Below are 16,599 nucleotides of genomic sequence, written 5' to 3'. Positions count from 1 at the left end.
TGTACTATAAGGAAGCTCAACTCCAGCACAAACATTGAAGACTGTGTCAATCTAATTACGATTCTTACTCTTTATTGAAGATTTCACTCCCCAAGATCCAGCACCAATTCTCAATCTGTTCTTTAATATTTAGAGCACTATTTTCATCACTCCATTCCTTTCATTTGTTTTCTACTTTATAATTCTAGCTACAGACATGACTTTCAAGTCAATAGAATATGCATTTGTGCACAGATTAAAGATGACTTTTATATTGTTTCTGACACTTAATGAGTGTACATTTGTGAATTTTCATAAAGAAAAGGATGGATCTTTACGTCTAGCTGAGGGAAAACAGTTATTGGAATAACTTTAGTGATGACACTAACCTACATCAATTCCTTCATTTCAGTGCAAGAAGAAAAACTCTACCAGACTATTCTGGTCTTAAAGTTAGGATCATTATTAATTCAATACATATATTCAATACCTTCTTTATTAATGATTATGACTATCATCAGAAACTTACAGAACCAAAAAAAGGTTCTGTTCAATTTAGATTTAAGATCTGTGAAAATTCAAAGGATAGAGAGATTTTTCTTTATTTCAAAGGAAAACCACAATTAAAAATAAGAGAATAAAGCCACTTTAGGCCCAGGGTTTGATAAACAGATTCCTTGAAGAGATTCTTATATTTAAGCCAGTTCTTAAGAGACTTTCTCAAAGTCACGTGCCAAAGTTGGATTTACTTGTTGCAAGATGCTTGAAATTTCTTTGCTCTTTTCTACCAACTTTTCAACCACCAATCATTCCAAAATGAAATTCTTAAGGACTGGATTCGGATAGATATTGATAGAAGTGAGCTTTCATTTACTCTTCCCACTCTCAGCCAATGGTTCACACTTTGTTAGAATGTACATGTCTTGGCCCAGGCTTTCCTTTAATGTATGTTTGCAAAGTGCCTACTATACTTTTGATGACACATAAATAATGCATGATAATGAAAACATTAATTCTCTGGGTTTGGAGAGGGAATCAGGAGAATGCAATATGAAAGGTCTTCTTGTTTTTGGGGTATTTTCATTCTCATTGTAAGCTCCTTTGATACCAAGAGATATTTGTAGAATCTCTTACATACCTTGCTGAAAAAGTCTCACCTGGCAACATGAATGTGCTTTTTAAAACAACATTCATTATGACAGTGATGACATATTGAGCATAAATCACAGCTTGCAGACACAAGTCAGGGATTCAGAAGAGACTTCTGTATCTTATATTGCACTTTTCAAAGCTTAGATCAAAGACACAGAAAATAAGATAATCTGAAAGAGGTACCATCTATAATTTGGAGTAGAAAGCTTCTGAGTGAGAGTAGAGGTGAAACTAAAATCTGAAGAATGCAAAACATGGTGTTGGCGCATGACTGAATTTTCTGTCTGACTCACAACACAAAATGGCTTTTTAGTAAAGTCAGCAGTAGAAAGAATAAATGCAGGCCAAGCAGATCAAAAGGATCAGTATCCAGATGCTAGTGTGTGGCATGAATCATCAATGTTTACATGGGATGACTGGAAGAAGGACCACTCTTGTATTTTTGCTGTCAGAAATATATGGTGAAGGTAAAGTTGTATGGTAGCAGTAAGCCTGGAATGAAAAATATCAAGCATATAGCTGTCAGTTTCTGCTTTGCCTTTAAAAAAGAAGAATTAAAGATACAAATTGTTCATTATTCATATTGGTGTTATTTGCCTGAAAATCTGTACACTAAATATAAGCACATTTTTAAAGCAGTCGGTCATTATGCTAGTAGCTTGCATCTGCAGAGTATATGACTCACAGAAAGTGCAGGTGTGCAGGAAGAGCCTCAATGATTACACAATATTGAGACAATTTGCGAATAGAGACCTGAGTATATTTTCATTGCATTCCCATCTACTTCATGTGTAACAACTTGAAACCCCATCCTTCTCAAAATGAAAAGTTTGATGTCATTCGTATTTCTATAAGAATTTTTTTGTGGCTTTGTTACAGGCTATTACAAGTGTGTCTGATAATGTAGCACATCTTGGTCACAGATGTGCATATACTCTGATTAGGTCTAGTTGAGAACTTCATCGTTTCTGAGCTCCCTCAGCTACGTATTCACTATTGACATAAACAGGGTAAGAGCACAGGCCTTAACATGGGTATATGATGTCATAACATAGCATATCTGAGCAAAGGTACCAGTTCTTAGCAATATCTAATTACTACTGCATGTAACATTTAAGTCCTCATTCCTGTGCACACATTCTAAATCTCTCTCTCTATTTCTCCTTAGCCTCAGAGATGTTGATTTTCAAATTCCAGATGCTGACTGGGCTGAAAAAATCAGAGGCTGGCTGAAAACAACTAGTATCAGAAAGAATTTAACTTTTTATAAGGAATTAAAGCTTTGCAGCTTCAAGCATCAACACATAATGACTTTCATGCAGGGCCTGGTATTGCAGCTGTAAATCACAAGATGAAGCTTGTCCTGTTCCTGAGACAGAAACTCCTCAGGGACCAGTCAGAGATGACAGAGTGAGCTCCAACATGAAGCTGTCACAAGCTTCTTTTCCTGCCCTCTTATTGCAAAGAAAATTTATTAATTTCGTTAAAAATACAAAAGTTCTCAATCAGATACAGCTTGCTTAAATAATGTTTGTTCTTAATGGAGAGAAGGACTTTCAGATAAAAAAGTCAGCCTCATTTAACATGTTCCTGTAAGGCACTCAGTCGCCATGCTGATGACATTAAGGACAAATATATCCTTATAGGAAATTCTTACACACAACAGAAACTCCTTGGAGAATGATGCCTATTTATGTCCTACATTTTGTAAACTATTTAAACAGCTTTGGAATCTTAAACACAAGCAAATAAAATCATAGCACTTCACAGTTGAAGGTGGCTGGAACTCTTTGGTTCTCTACATTGAAGTAAAAATGATTGTGAGTATTTTTAACATCTCACTAAATAACGTGGTTACGACATCCCATTTCTTTTCCAAGCTGCTTATGAGCCGCTGTCAGTTCTTATGTATCTGTTTTGGAATGGATCCCATACATTACTTCAGACTAGATTAGTGCTTTACAGTATCTTACAATATCTATCAACTGTATTATAGTTTAATAGGATTGTTAGTCTTACACCTAAAGCATGACACTTTAAATCACATCATCATTTTATCATTAAGCAAAGAAATGACAGTCATGTCCTAAAATGACCATCAATGTGAGGCTGACTCGGTTATCTCCAAGAGATGACTTTATAGCTTTGAGAACTGACAGACTGTTATGTCATGAAATTCATGCAGGGCACAGTATTGCAGCTGTAAATCACACCAGTAACTCATACAGAGGCCAGCACCATTTGCAATAATCTTTACATTCCTGTTGTGTTCAATAAGCCTCTTAGTTGAAAGATTAGGCATGGTGAGGTTTTTTTTCTCCAGGACTGGTAAAGGATAGCTCCTGTATCTTTTATAGCTGCTTACTAGAATTTAAAAAAGGCTTTCTGTTGGGCCTTTATCTGTACTTGTAGACCTTCAAGGACTACAAAGGACAAGCAACTCTAATCCAAAGAGTCAATTTGTCTTTTTTTATTTGCTTTAGGCATATTTAAATCTAAGCTGTTAATCTAAAATCCTGGAAGCACTGTATCAATTAAAATAAATAAGTCAAGTCATCACAGTTGATTGTACTAATATTTAGGTAACCTATTACATTTTTTTCTTTGTCTGACAGAGCCACCTGGCTCCTGCTAACTGAGTCTGTTCAGAAAGAGCAGTTTGCATCACGGTCCTGTGGGAAGTCCTTCGGTGCTTGGCACATACTGAAACTGTCTTAAACTCTGAAGTTTACGGCTTCCATTGCAGCCTCAGTCTACATGAAGTAAAAGATAGCTGTACACATTGAGACTTCCCCTTCTCTTGATCTCTAGCTACCTATTAGAGTATGGACAGCAACACCTAGGTGCTTCAGTCCACTGTCCTTTTAAGTCCATCCATGAAAAAATGCATCTGCTTTATTTTCTTAGTAATTGCATAAGGCCTGAAAATTGTTACTGCTTCTCCCAGATGGGAGAAGCTGTAAGCCTATTGCTAAAAAGAATAAGATGATATAGTAACATTTTTCACTATTTGCTGGGTGGCACAATCAGAAGTATCTCAGGGGACCAAAGCTTGCTTGAGCAGTAATTTTCTTACAACATTTAATTTTCTACCTAGAAATAAAGCTGTGCTCACTTTGATTTCCATCTCATTTTTCAGAAGAGCCACTCTGGATTTACAGTGATGTATTAATGGATTTTGCACTTATTGCATTGCTTATGCTTCGGAACTCTGCTGAGGACATGAAATATGGACTTGTACGACCACCTGCCAACACAAAATGCTGACTATTCTATCTCGAAAAAGCCCAATATATTTTTTTTTTGTTTTGGTTGGTTTTCTTTTGTTTCATTTTTTTTATTAAATATGCAGTTTCAAGGACCATGATGATTAGTCAATTTATAGATCAAATACGTGAATCTGTATGCACCCTGAGAATCCTGCTGCTTTTGTTAATTTGGTATTCACTGTCTTTGCCTCTATATTCGCTTCTTTTTAGTGGACAAAGCAGGTTACAGCAACATTTGGTCTTTTTTTTACAGTACTTTTTATGTTGACTTTCATAATGTTTTTTACTTAATAAGGAAATGATAAAGTGGTTACAAAATTCTAGGTTGCATCAAGCTGGCTTTGAGAAATAAATAAGGATTAGGTTCATAGTGCTTAGAAACAAAGTATATACTTGGATTTTTCATTCTGCATTTCTAAGAAGGTCAGCAAATCTCAGGATAGTTCAAGAAGACAACCTCCAGTAATAAAACTTACAGTGCAGAATTAACGAGCACTTTTGGCAGAGCATATATTACAAAACAAATTATTGTATCAGCATGCATCTTTTCAGAGGATAGAAAATAACTGAAGGCAATTTTTTCCCCAAAATATTGTTTTCTTTCTATATTGTAGCTACTCAACATACAAGTCATACAAATTTGTGTAGTTAAGTGTGGCAATAGCCTTAAAGGGAATGTTCAACAAGATTATCCTCCAACTACAGAAGGAAAAGCCTCATGTTACTGAAGCTGGGAAGTTTATTTTAACATTTTTCCACTTTCATTAATCACTTCTGCTCTATAGTATGTTAGACTTTCTCAGACTGTATGCAGTGACCCATTTTCTCATCCCCAAATATATAAATTCTGATCAAGTACAGATGAGTTGGTATTTTCCAAACAGAGTGGAAGCTTAATTCTTCATAACAATTCCATTCCTCCAACACAAACAATATAATGACTACACACTCTGTATACAGCTTGACTGAGGTCCTAAGGAAAGAATGCAGATCCTTTAAGTCTTTTCTTTCAAAACTGAATTTCACCTCAACAATGTTCTCATTCAATCAGGGACTATCAAAACTATATTTCTTCCTTGCCACATTTTAGTTTGCTTTCCTCCTAGGAAGGTGATAGACTCATCAAAGCAGATAGGTAGGGTTTCTTTTATAAAAAAGCTAGAAGCATTTTTATTCTCCCTAAGCTTTCTACAAAATGAATGGCATGTCAAAACATAAGCAAAGTTATTTAGAATGGAAGTCCTGTTTTCAGAAGTAATTAAGAACTCAGAAGCCTGCTTTGTTTGCAAACTTTGTGTATTTTAAAATCTTAACTTTCTGGGTCCTGGCTCAACAAAAGAACCATACTGGTATGAGTGACATCCAAGATGAAAGTATTTTCTTGTATGACGTACAGGAAAACTGAAATGACTAAGAATAGTATCCAAGAACAGTACCCACAGTGCTGTTGTCTTTAGCTGTCCTCTTGGAAAGGCTGAAAATAACGAGTAGTATAAACCTTGATCCTCTCCAAGATTTAGGTGCAACTGTTCACGTTGAAGGAAGGCAAGTCCTGCTCTCACCACTGAGACCTCTCTGGTGGCGAGGTCGGTATGTTGCTTCTGTAGAAATACTGAAAGAGGTGAAGTCTCTCTTTTAAAAAAAATCTAAACGATTAGAGTAGAAGTAGCTCTTTCATTATTTTTTTCTTTTTTAATCCAGCATTTCATTCATTCATGATGCAAGACACTGACTTTCAATTTTTCTGCTGTCTTTAAGGATTTAAAGCTTCATTCCTAATGCTCTCTGCATTTGACTAGAGAGATACCACAACTCTGGACTGCAACAGATTCTGCAGGAGGAAAACACTCTCACTCCCTTTCTTGTTGCACTGTGCATTGGAATAGAAACAGTATACATACTAACCCCTGATTCAACCATACAGTTATTGACTATCAGCTACCACTGATGTAGTAACCTCACTTGTAATTATATTCCACTGTTACACACAATAAGACTATGTAAAGAAATAACAAGTCACTTCATTAGAGATTTTTTACCCCTTAGAAATTGAGACCTGAATGAACTAAATTGAATACAATGAGAATTACTTTTTTCATAGAATCATAGAATGGTAGGTGTTGGCAGGGACCTTTAGAGATCATCTAGTCCAACCCCCTGCAGAAGCAGGTTCACCTAGATCAGGTCACATAGGAACATGTCCCGGCGGGTCTTAAAGACCTCCAAGGAAGGAGACTCCACAACCCCCCTGGGCAACCTGTGCCAGGGCTCCCTCACCCTCACAGTGAAGTAGTTTTTTCTTATGTTTAAATTGAACTTTCCTCCCCCCAACCTTTTATTACTCTCTGTTATGTTTAGCACATCAAGCCACTTCTGCCACTTTTCCCAAAATGTCAACTTATAATAGCTACCTCAAGAGAAATACGTCAGAAGAGCTCTGAATGACTTTCTGGATTTATTTGTTTAGAGTGTTTGCATGAAGGGTGGCCTTGCAAGGAAGTGAAACGGCTGTTCAAGGAAAGTGAAAAACGACTGAACTACAGTGGCTTCTAATTTACTTGATAGATGCACTCAGCCTCAACAACTGCATTTCAGTGATCCTCTACCTTATTTTTTTCTTTTGTTTTTCTCACAGCTATAGTGTCCACATTTAAATTTTGCAAAAAATAACTTGCAAGAAAATACAAGTCCCTTTGACGCTCCCCTCCAGTCTGATTCAAACAATGTTGAATTACTTTTGTTTATAATCCTTTTTCTTTCTTTGCATACATCTAGTTAACTGATGTAGTTCTGTTAAAATACTTGGAAACCCCAATTTTCAAGTCAGTGAATGGCTATGATTCTATGAATGCCTGAAGGAGGCTGTGACCCCATGGAAAGCTCATGCTGGAGCTGTTTCCTGGCAGGTTCTGTGAACCCATGGACAGAAAGGAGTCCACACTGGACCAGGCTTGGTGTCAGGACTTGGGACGCACTGGGGGACCGACACTGGAGCAGTGTTCCTGAAGTACTGCACACCATGGAAGGGTTGGACCCATGCTGGACCAGTTTGTGAAGAACTGCAGGGGAAGAACTCATATTGGAGAAGTTTGAGGAAGACTGTCTCCTGTATGTGAGACCCCACACTAGCAGTGGGAAATGTGAGGAATTGTCTCCCTGAGGACAAAGGAGCATCAGAGACAGCATGTGATGAACTGACTGCAATCCCCATTCCCCATCCCCCTGCGCCACTGCGAGGAGGAGGTAGAGACCTGGGAAGAAGGGAGTGATGAGGCGAAGTATTTTAAGAGCTAGTTCTCATTTTTCATTAGCCTTTTCTGTTTTGATTGGTAATAAATTAATCTAATTTCCCCTAAATTGAGTCTGTTTTGTCCATACTGGTAATTGTTCAGTGATCACTCTGCCCTTATCTTGACCCATGAGCCTTTCATTATATTTTCTCTCCCCTGTCAGCTGAGAAGGGGAGTGATAAAGCAGCTTTGGTGGGCACCCAGCACCCAGATAACCCACCACAAAACCCAAGAAAGGAAACTGGGAAAAGCCATGTGATTCTAACACAGGGAAAGACAAAAAAATATATCAGTACTGTGTTTGAATTTATATAGTTCCCCAAAATAAGACTTACTTTTGGTATACTTGGGTTTTTTTTTAACTTCAGGTTTCTAAAGTTTTGGATGTCTGAAGTTGCAAGCATGTACAGTAAGAGACCACAATCAGGGACTGGTAAGCCCAAATAAAAGGTAACAGAATATGGAGTTTCTAACCTTAAAGTTGCTGTATCCTCATTCAGCCTTAACATACTATCACTAATTATTTTGATGACCAAATGTCTGTTAGATGCAAATTATTCAAGTCTACATGATTATTAAAATTTTCATTACAGTAACTCATGAAATGGCCCAGAAGAGCTGGAAGATGGTATGAGCAGCAAGGCTACAGTTAAAGTACCTGGGTAGGAAATTAAATGTAATGTTATATATTCCACTTGGACAAAATATTTACCTGCAGTTTTACTGTACTGCATAGGGTACTAAGAATGTCCTTGGGATACTAATGTATTCTTATGATACTAATAAATAAGAACTATTTACTTATCTAATTTCACTTAGCAAACATTACATTCTTTATGACTTGAGATGTTGCGCTCCACAGATCTTTACACTACATCAAGAGCTACAAAACAACAGCAGGTAGTCAAAGAGAGCTATTATCTGTCTATGAGTAACAGCACTTATAATGACTCTAGAAGGTATTAAAATGCAGGCAACCATAATTTCATCAGGAAAAAAAAAAAAAAAAACAGGCCTGTATGGAGAATGAACATTTTTCATCGCTAGTCTTCTACTTTATTGTCCTGGAGCCATTGTATTGCATCTCTGTCTTCTAGTGATTGCTACACTTTCTAAGAGCCCTAGAGGTCAAACTCAAGGTACTCTGTTTCATAACATGATCAATTTTGTCAACATTTTTGCTACAGTTTAGAGAGGTACACTAAGTCTGCACCTTTGATAAAACATACCTGATCTTGTTTTAAAAATGAGAACATCTCAGAACAACATTGACTAGTTACCTGCCAAGTTTTCATGTTATTTTAATGCCACTATTATTAAACAAGGTAAAGATGGAAAAAAATTCCAGATATACTTCATTGAGTCTATCTGATTATAGAAGTAAAAGCATTCTAGTAACTATTTGCTAGTATCTTTTTCCTTTCTGTGTTTATCTTCTATATTTATGTATTTTTTCCAAACCATATTATTGAAAAAAAGAAGACATGCACTTTAAATTTTATTTCTTTGATCCTCCAGACTGATTCCTTACACGGTCACTCATGTATATTGCTGGATGCAGAGGAGTTCTCTGTGCAATATAAATTCCTTACAGATAGACATGCTGGAAGAAATTGATCACATTTTTCTGTGCTGTAGCTATAGACAACATATCACAGCATCATAGAAATGTAGGGGTTAGAAGGGACTTTTAGTCCAATCCCCCTGCCAAAGCAGGTCCACCTACATCAGGTCACACAGGAACGCATCGAGGTGGGTTTTGAAGACCTCCAGAGAAGGAGACTCCACACCCTCTCTGGGCAGCCTGTGCCAGGGCTCCCTCACCCTTGATACATATCTGTGTCAGAATATAAGCATGTATCTGTGTATCCTAGTAAAGCTTTATTGGAAATGCTGAGGCACTTGGTGGGTCATTAATCCTCCTCCTTCCAAAAGCAGTAGATAATGAGACATTCACACGCTACCTCTGGGGATGCAATTGCTGCTCTGTGTCTGCAGATGGCCTGTGTCCAAGCTATAGCTTGAGGCAGCTTTGTCTATAACAATACATGCACGGGTTATAGATATATATGCGTTCCTATGAGGATGAAAATCTAGGCTCACATATATATTTGAGACTCTCTCAAACAACGAGAAAGAACAGGCATATTGCTGGACAGGTGCCTCTGCATCCAAATACATGAGATAATTTATCCAGCACAAACATTTTTCTTCTGATGTATAACTGAAATTCAGAGTTGCAAATGCACTGAACATAATGAGGAAAAAAAAGATTATAGGCACATATGACTACTTTTCAGGCCTTTTATCATACCAAATACAAACTCTTTTTTTTCCAATTATCCTGAGTAAACATTAAGTATATGGATAGAGACAACTGCTTAAAAGGCCCATTAGTCAGAGAGTTAAACAGAACTGAGCTCTGTAATGTTCATCTTTGATTTTAAGTGCAGTTGCTAAATTTGTATCTCTGCAGTTTCATGCAGAAGTATTTTCTGCAAGATGACCATGTCACAAGTATACCAAAGAGCAGAACACAGATGAAGTCTGATGAAAACCTCCTGCGACAGGAAGTATTTTAAAATACATGCCTTTAAAATTCTAGTAAGAATAAATACAATTTTAGAACAATCCATACGAGTTTTCAGTTAAAATGGTTGCTAAACTGTGCATTTTACTATAACAAAGCCCATGTTTTAGATACAGTGAAAATTCCTAAGATAGATAATACACAAACCATATATACTGTTAGCTGTACACGAAACCTATAAAGAATAGTCTATTTATCTATATTAAAAAAATCACTAATCTGAGTTTACCAAAAGGCTAGACTGAAAACCACATGTGTAAGACTCCTACGCTGGAGGCAAGGCTGGTGTGATAATGTTAAGCATCATGGTATCTTATCACCCAGTACCTTTCCTAAAACCAGAGCTCAAGGCTTCTGTAATTGCCTGGCACAGCTGAAGTCTCTGTGCTTACCAGTCTGCAAGAAATAACAGCCTGCACTGAGCTCTTCTCATTACCACTGAGTTTATGTGTCTAGCTCCCTGGAAACTCATCAGTCACAATGAACCTTGCAGTTCGAAATTATTTAACTTTTTAGTACTTTAGTGGACTATACCTGGATAAGAAACTTTGAGAAGTTAAAGAGATAACTCAAGCCTTCTATCTGAGCTGAGTTCACACAGTAACTGAACTCACAATAACTTATTACATTGGACTTGGCCCAAGTCTTCAACAGCAATTCTCTAAGTTTGTACAAGTGTTTACAAAAACGAAAAAGTTTATAACTCACCTTTGTAACCTGTCATAAAAAGCATTAACATGGGTGGATATAGTCACACGATAATGTTTAGACAGCAAATGTCTATACAAGGTCATTCTCCATCAGATAAATAGCCAAGTAACAACTTGTGACAGATCCAAGTGACATTAGACAGGAATTTTTGGTAACAGGGTCCTGAAAATCACACTGCCTAATGATCAAATAGTACACTACATGATGCAGGCAAATTCTGCCTCTGTGGAGAATGCTCCATATATTTTTTATGTAGGATCTTATGAATATAACTGCATATGCTATGAATATTTAAGGACCATATGAAGGCTGGATGATCAGTTGAAAGATGCCCTTCACTTAGATCTCTGCAACACAAATATAAATATTTATTAGGTTGTAGATGTATTAACATCATGTATAATACTAAAACACATACAGCTGTATCAGCATTTTCTTTGCAACTCTGTCTAGCATAGAAAATCATTTTGTACTGAAAACTTGATATCTCATGTCAAGGAGAGAATTCTTTTTGCCAAGTAAGGAGAGCATGAAGAAGATGACAGAACTTACCCTCCAAGAAATTCTTCTACAGCATTTATAAGTAGATGTTAGAGCTTTATGTATTTTATGAGTAAATTTTAGTACATTGAATAACTACGATTATGACAATCAAATCAAAACAAATCAAGTAAACGATATAATAAATTCTGCTTTAAAGCACATTGCCAATTTATGAGAAATTCATAGCAGGGATGAGTCTGAAAGCAGTATTCACATTTATTGATGCACTGCTCTCAGGACAGTTCCTTTGGTTTCATGAGACGAGTCTTATTTATTCATCTTTAAGACACAAACTTCGAATTTGCACAAGTAAGCAAAACACTCTAGAACTGCAGATGCCCAGATACCGATGGTTTACTGCTGAACTTGGTATTTGCTCTTAGAAAAATATGAAAAAGTTGCTACTACTTTAATTCTGTATTTATGTTGCTGGATTTTTTTTTTTTTTGGCAATAAATGTATTTATACTATTGATGGACCAAATTCTCTGAAGTTTGAATAACAGGAAAATCCACTCTACCTCCATGAGACCATCATTTACAGTATTCTTCTAAAGCTCAATAAGATCTTCCAGATAATAGAAACATTATCCTGTTTATCCCTATTATAGTAAAAATAAAATATGATTTTTCAAGTCATGGCATCTATAAGTTGAATATAGCTTATCTCTTCTAAGTGCCTTGGGCAAAAATAGGTAGTCAATAATATTTAATCAATATGTTGCTCAGCCATGCAGATTTCTATGTCTATAATTCCAGCTTTATTCAAACGCTCTTTAGTCTCAGTACATTCTTCATTGATTTTTTTTTTCCATCCAAAAGAGGCACAGAAATAAATAAGTGCTACATCTTAAAACTTGGAAATGTCAGCTAAGAAAAAAAATCCCTTTTGACTATCATTGTATCTCATACACTTCACTATTTTAAGTTGTAGTTGTCTGGATCTTTCATAGAGTATATCCTACTGGCATTATAGGACTGGGCTTCAAAAGTAGGAGAATCAAGTACCAGTTGCTCACTTGAACATATTCTTTGAAGTGCTAAACCAGGCACAAACATGCCATGAAGAGGAAGTGCAGGTCTCTATGCACATTTTCACCTACATTCAGTAGCTGGAGACATAACTGATTTAAAAGCCTCACAAGTTCCAGTTTAAAATCTTAAACAAAGCCTCTGCAACCACAATTTTGGGGATTGCAGTCACGTGCAAATGTTGATTATTCTTTTCAGAAAGTTAAAGTGTGACAAAATGCCCCTTATTGTCAGTCTTTTCATTGTCTAGGCTGGCACTGAATAAACATGAGTATAGTTGCTTCAGTTTGTTTGAAAACTATTAAAAAATGTAAATAACCATTGAGCTTAGAATAAACAGTCAAATATGGCATTTGTTTTCATTTTAAATAGCTTGAAATGAGAGGAAGAACTGCATGACATTAAAAGCACAATCTATCTTATTTTGTGGTTCTTTTCCGGTGACTTTCTAAACGCATTGCTTTTCACTTATTCCAGAAGATAACAAGAAGTTGTGTCTGGCTTTTTTGATCAGTAAATAGAGAGGCAATAAAGAATATTTGCATTTAAAATTGCTCTTTAATCTGGCTATCCTAGACCTAGGAGCTGCACCGGCCTCTCAGTTCTCAACAGATTTGCCTATTTCTTGCAAATAAATTACATATTTCTTTGAAAATACAAGAAGCTCATCTAACTTTTCATATCAATATGAGTGGCTTTCTATGCAAAAGTCCCTTTTCTTACCCGTGAGTAAAAATGCACAGGACATGAAAGGAACAGTATTTCTGACTTATATTTGTGTTAAGTACCCTTCAAATATTGAGCTTTAATCTGGAGTGAAAAAGTCTGGATGCTCAGATTAAAATACATTATGCTGAATTTTGGCTCTATTGCCTCAGCAGCATGTTCCTTCCAGTGGAAGATCTACTCAAACACATCTCACCCTAAACTTCTGTATAAATCATGAACCTCAATCAGTCATGTCTATTGCCTGTTTCCTAAGGTATCAACAGGACCTTAGCTTTTAAAATTGCTTATTTTTGTTAAGAAAATACTCCAGAAGCTTCCCCTCAATTTGTAAAGATGATCCCAATATTAACTTTCCTTACTATATTTTGAGTAGATGTCTATTTAAACAGATCTTAACCTTTGTAAAGAAATAAAGGACACAAAATCAATCTTACCATTATCCTTGTCAATATAGGTGATGATGCAGGTCTGAAACAACATTTGAACTCATGTTCATTTACCATTTCCTATCATGGTGCATTTATATAGAAACACTATAGATTTGTAGATGGAAGGATATCAGCTAGTGACAAGACCAGTATCTCAGACCACTACTGTGCAAGATCCAAGTTTTAAAGAGGCAATTACAATGCAATTCTAATACCATTCTCTCTACTCCAAACATCTCTGCCCAATGCAATGTAGAATATGAATCTAATTTACAAATTTTGTTTGATAAATCCTGAACAGCCATCTTGTCATTAGCTCTAACTGAAGAACCTTCTGGCATTGCTGCCCTCCCTCCCATGCACCTCAGGTTCTTCAGGATCCTTGGGAGTAACAACACAGATTAGCACTTCTGAAAAGTTCCAGACTGAGTCATCACTGCCAACTAGTTGTGGCATGTATTGCTACACATGGAAAGAATAATTAAGCAATAAATCAAACTAATTTGTGTACTGCATATGTGGAAGGAGCAGGAGTATGATCCATAATGCATTTAATGGGGAATTGCAGTTTTCAGTAAGAAAATCCCACAGCAAAACCTGAGGTACAGAAAGACGTATTTTAATGAACCTCCAAATCCTTTTCAGCAGGTAGAGACATCTTCAGTATGGTGGTGTTTGTGGATTAGAGCTGTAAAATTATATCTCAAAGAGTAATGGCAAAGGACTAAGTTCATCTTTGTAAAAGACGCTGCTTCTGAAGGAAGTTCAAAATGATCAGGTCAAACTTCTGCTCTGAACTGCATTCTGATAGACCTCTCGTTCAGCAGAAGACGAGTACATACAGACTGGTAACACTGAACCCAAGTCAGTCACTTTGAATAGCAGTTTTATTCACCAGGTTGTCAACCCAAGACCATCCCTCTGATCCCAGAAGCTGCAGGACATCCGTTAGGCCCTCCATCTAAATTCGTACACAATCAGCTGTTTATAAAGTGAGGGTTCATGTAGTAACTATTTCTTTCCTTCTGCATGTATCTTCTGATGTCTGTACCTCCTCTTACTGCAGGTAGTATTCTAAAGTTCCTCTGAGATACTATCTACACTGCACCAAATAAAAGCTATATATCCGATTCAAAACCAAGTAAAGAAAAAGGCACGAGGTATGCCACTTCCCCTTCCCTCTCTAGCTCTCTTCATTTCTCAAAGTTTTTCCAAATAGTTTTCCTTTGGCTTGGGCTTGACATTGAAAGTGTTGAATGTGAATACATCTGCCACAATGACAAGACTTCACTTTGAAAAACCTTTAGACGTTTGCTTTTATGGACTCTCAGAAAGGCCACTAGGAAACCTCAAAATATTTAGATGCCAGATAATTTTGACGCTGGTTCAAACTTTTAAATGCTTATCCAAACTGATTTGAACACTTAGATGTTTCAAGGTCAAATACTCAAGATAATCTCTGATTAGTAGTGCTAAATCTAAATATATTTTTCAGGAAATGCTGTTTAAACATTAAAAAAATTAAGTAGCTGCAACCATTCTATTTCTTGAGTTCACTTTCAGCTCAGGATTCAAATGACTCAAATTTCATTAGAGCAAAGAAAAATCAAAGATATGGATAATCACAGTCAATGATGCTGCATTCATGAGTACAACTAATCAAACCAATGATGGTTGCATACAGTATGTAAAAAATGAAGTGAAATATTGTGGTCAAAAATGAAGAATATCAACACATAAAGAAACTGTAATATGCTTAGGGGTTGTCTACAGGCAGAAAATGAGACAAAGTAGACTGCATAAATTATTCACTGTAAATTAGCTTTTCATCTCTAGGATTCAGTGTGAAAGAACAACAATTACACAAGACTTTTGTTGCTGGTCAACAAATAGATCCATTTGCTTTTAGCATCCAGTCAGGTATGTGATGTCATGGTTTATTTGGGAACAAAAACTGCGTTGGTTATTTCCTGTAAAATTAGAAATATTTTTCCCCAAAAATATCATTTACCAATTCATGTGTAGACGTATGTCATTGAACTTTTCCTTCTACCTGCATACCAACAGTTTCAATATTATCTCAGTCCATAATATACCAAGATGACTTAGAATGCATTTACAAGTCTTTGCAAAATGACAAGAGATTTCCATTGCAAACTGGTGGGTGAGAGCAAGTCAGGGGATGCCTATATATTCCCAGCTGTGGAATACAGATGTTGAAAGAACATCAGAGATGGAAAGATCTGCAAAATATCTGAATTTTTCCTATAAAGCTTCTTGCTACTGTCTAACCAGGCAAAACAGAAACATACATTTGTTTGGTTTCTATTGTATTAATTTATTACAAACTAAAATGACTCTTTCAACTGTGTTTATATTTTGTGCTCCAGCAGTGTAGACATTTTAAAACAACGTGGAACTGGTTGAATGCTTTCCTAACCTTGACAATACATATCCCACAACTTCTCCTGTTTTCCATATATTTACCATCCAGAAAAAATCTAAGACATTTTCCCTAAAAACTGTTTAATACCCTAGGGCATTTCTCAGTACTGAAGATGGAAATAAAAAAGAAAAAAGAATTATTCCATTTATAAACCTAATCTTACATTATGAGGGTTCTGTTTTTAAATTTGTCACTGATGAATGAACAAAAAATGCAGTCCTGCACAGAAAGGAAGGTCTCACACATTTTTATACTAACAGATAATATACCGTCTATCAAGGACAGGTATACTTTGTAAATTTCTTTTTTAGAAGAGCTTCTATCTCATTTAAAGATGGAAACTATGTTGAGGTAAATATTAACAGAGAGTGGCTTGCTTCTTCTCCTTTTTTGCAGCTGTTGTTCAGTTGCGGCTATTGGCATTAACAGAA

At 36.2% G+C, this 16,599-nt stretch overlaps 1 protein-coding gene across 1 annotated transcript in view; it reads right to left on the bottom strand.

Annotated features, from left to right (window-relative positions):
• Positions 1-16,599, bottom strand: part of KHDRBS2 (KH RNA binding domain containing, signal transduction associated 2) — a 358,378-nt gene that overhangs the window by 92,181 nt on the left and 249,598 nt on the right. The window lies entirely within an intron of this gene.

The sequence above is a fragment of the Colius striatus genome, chromosome 2, assembly GCF_028858725.1.
Source record: "Colius striatus isolate bColStr4 chromosome 2, bColStr4.1.hap1, whole genome shotgun sequence".
Classification (NCBI taxonomy): domain Eukaryota; kingdom Metazoa; phylum Chordata; class Aves; order Coliiformes; family Coliidae; genus Colius; species Colius striatus.
This window is presented reverse-complemented; position numbering and strand designations above follow the sequence as displayed.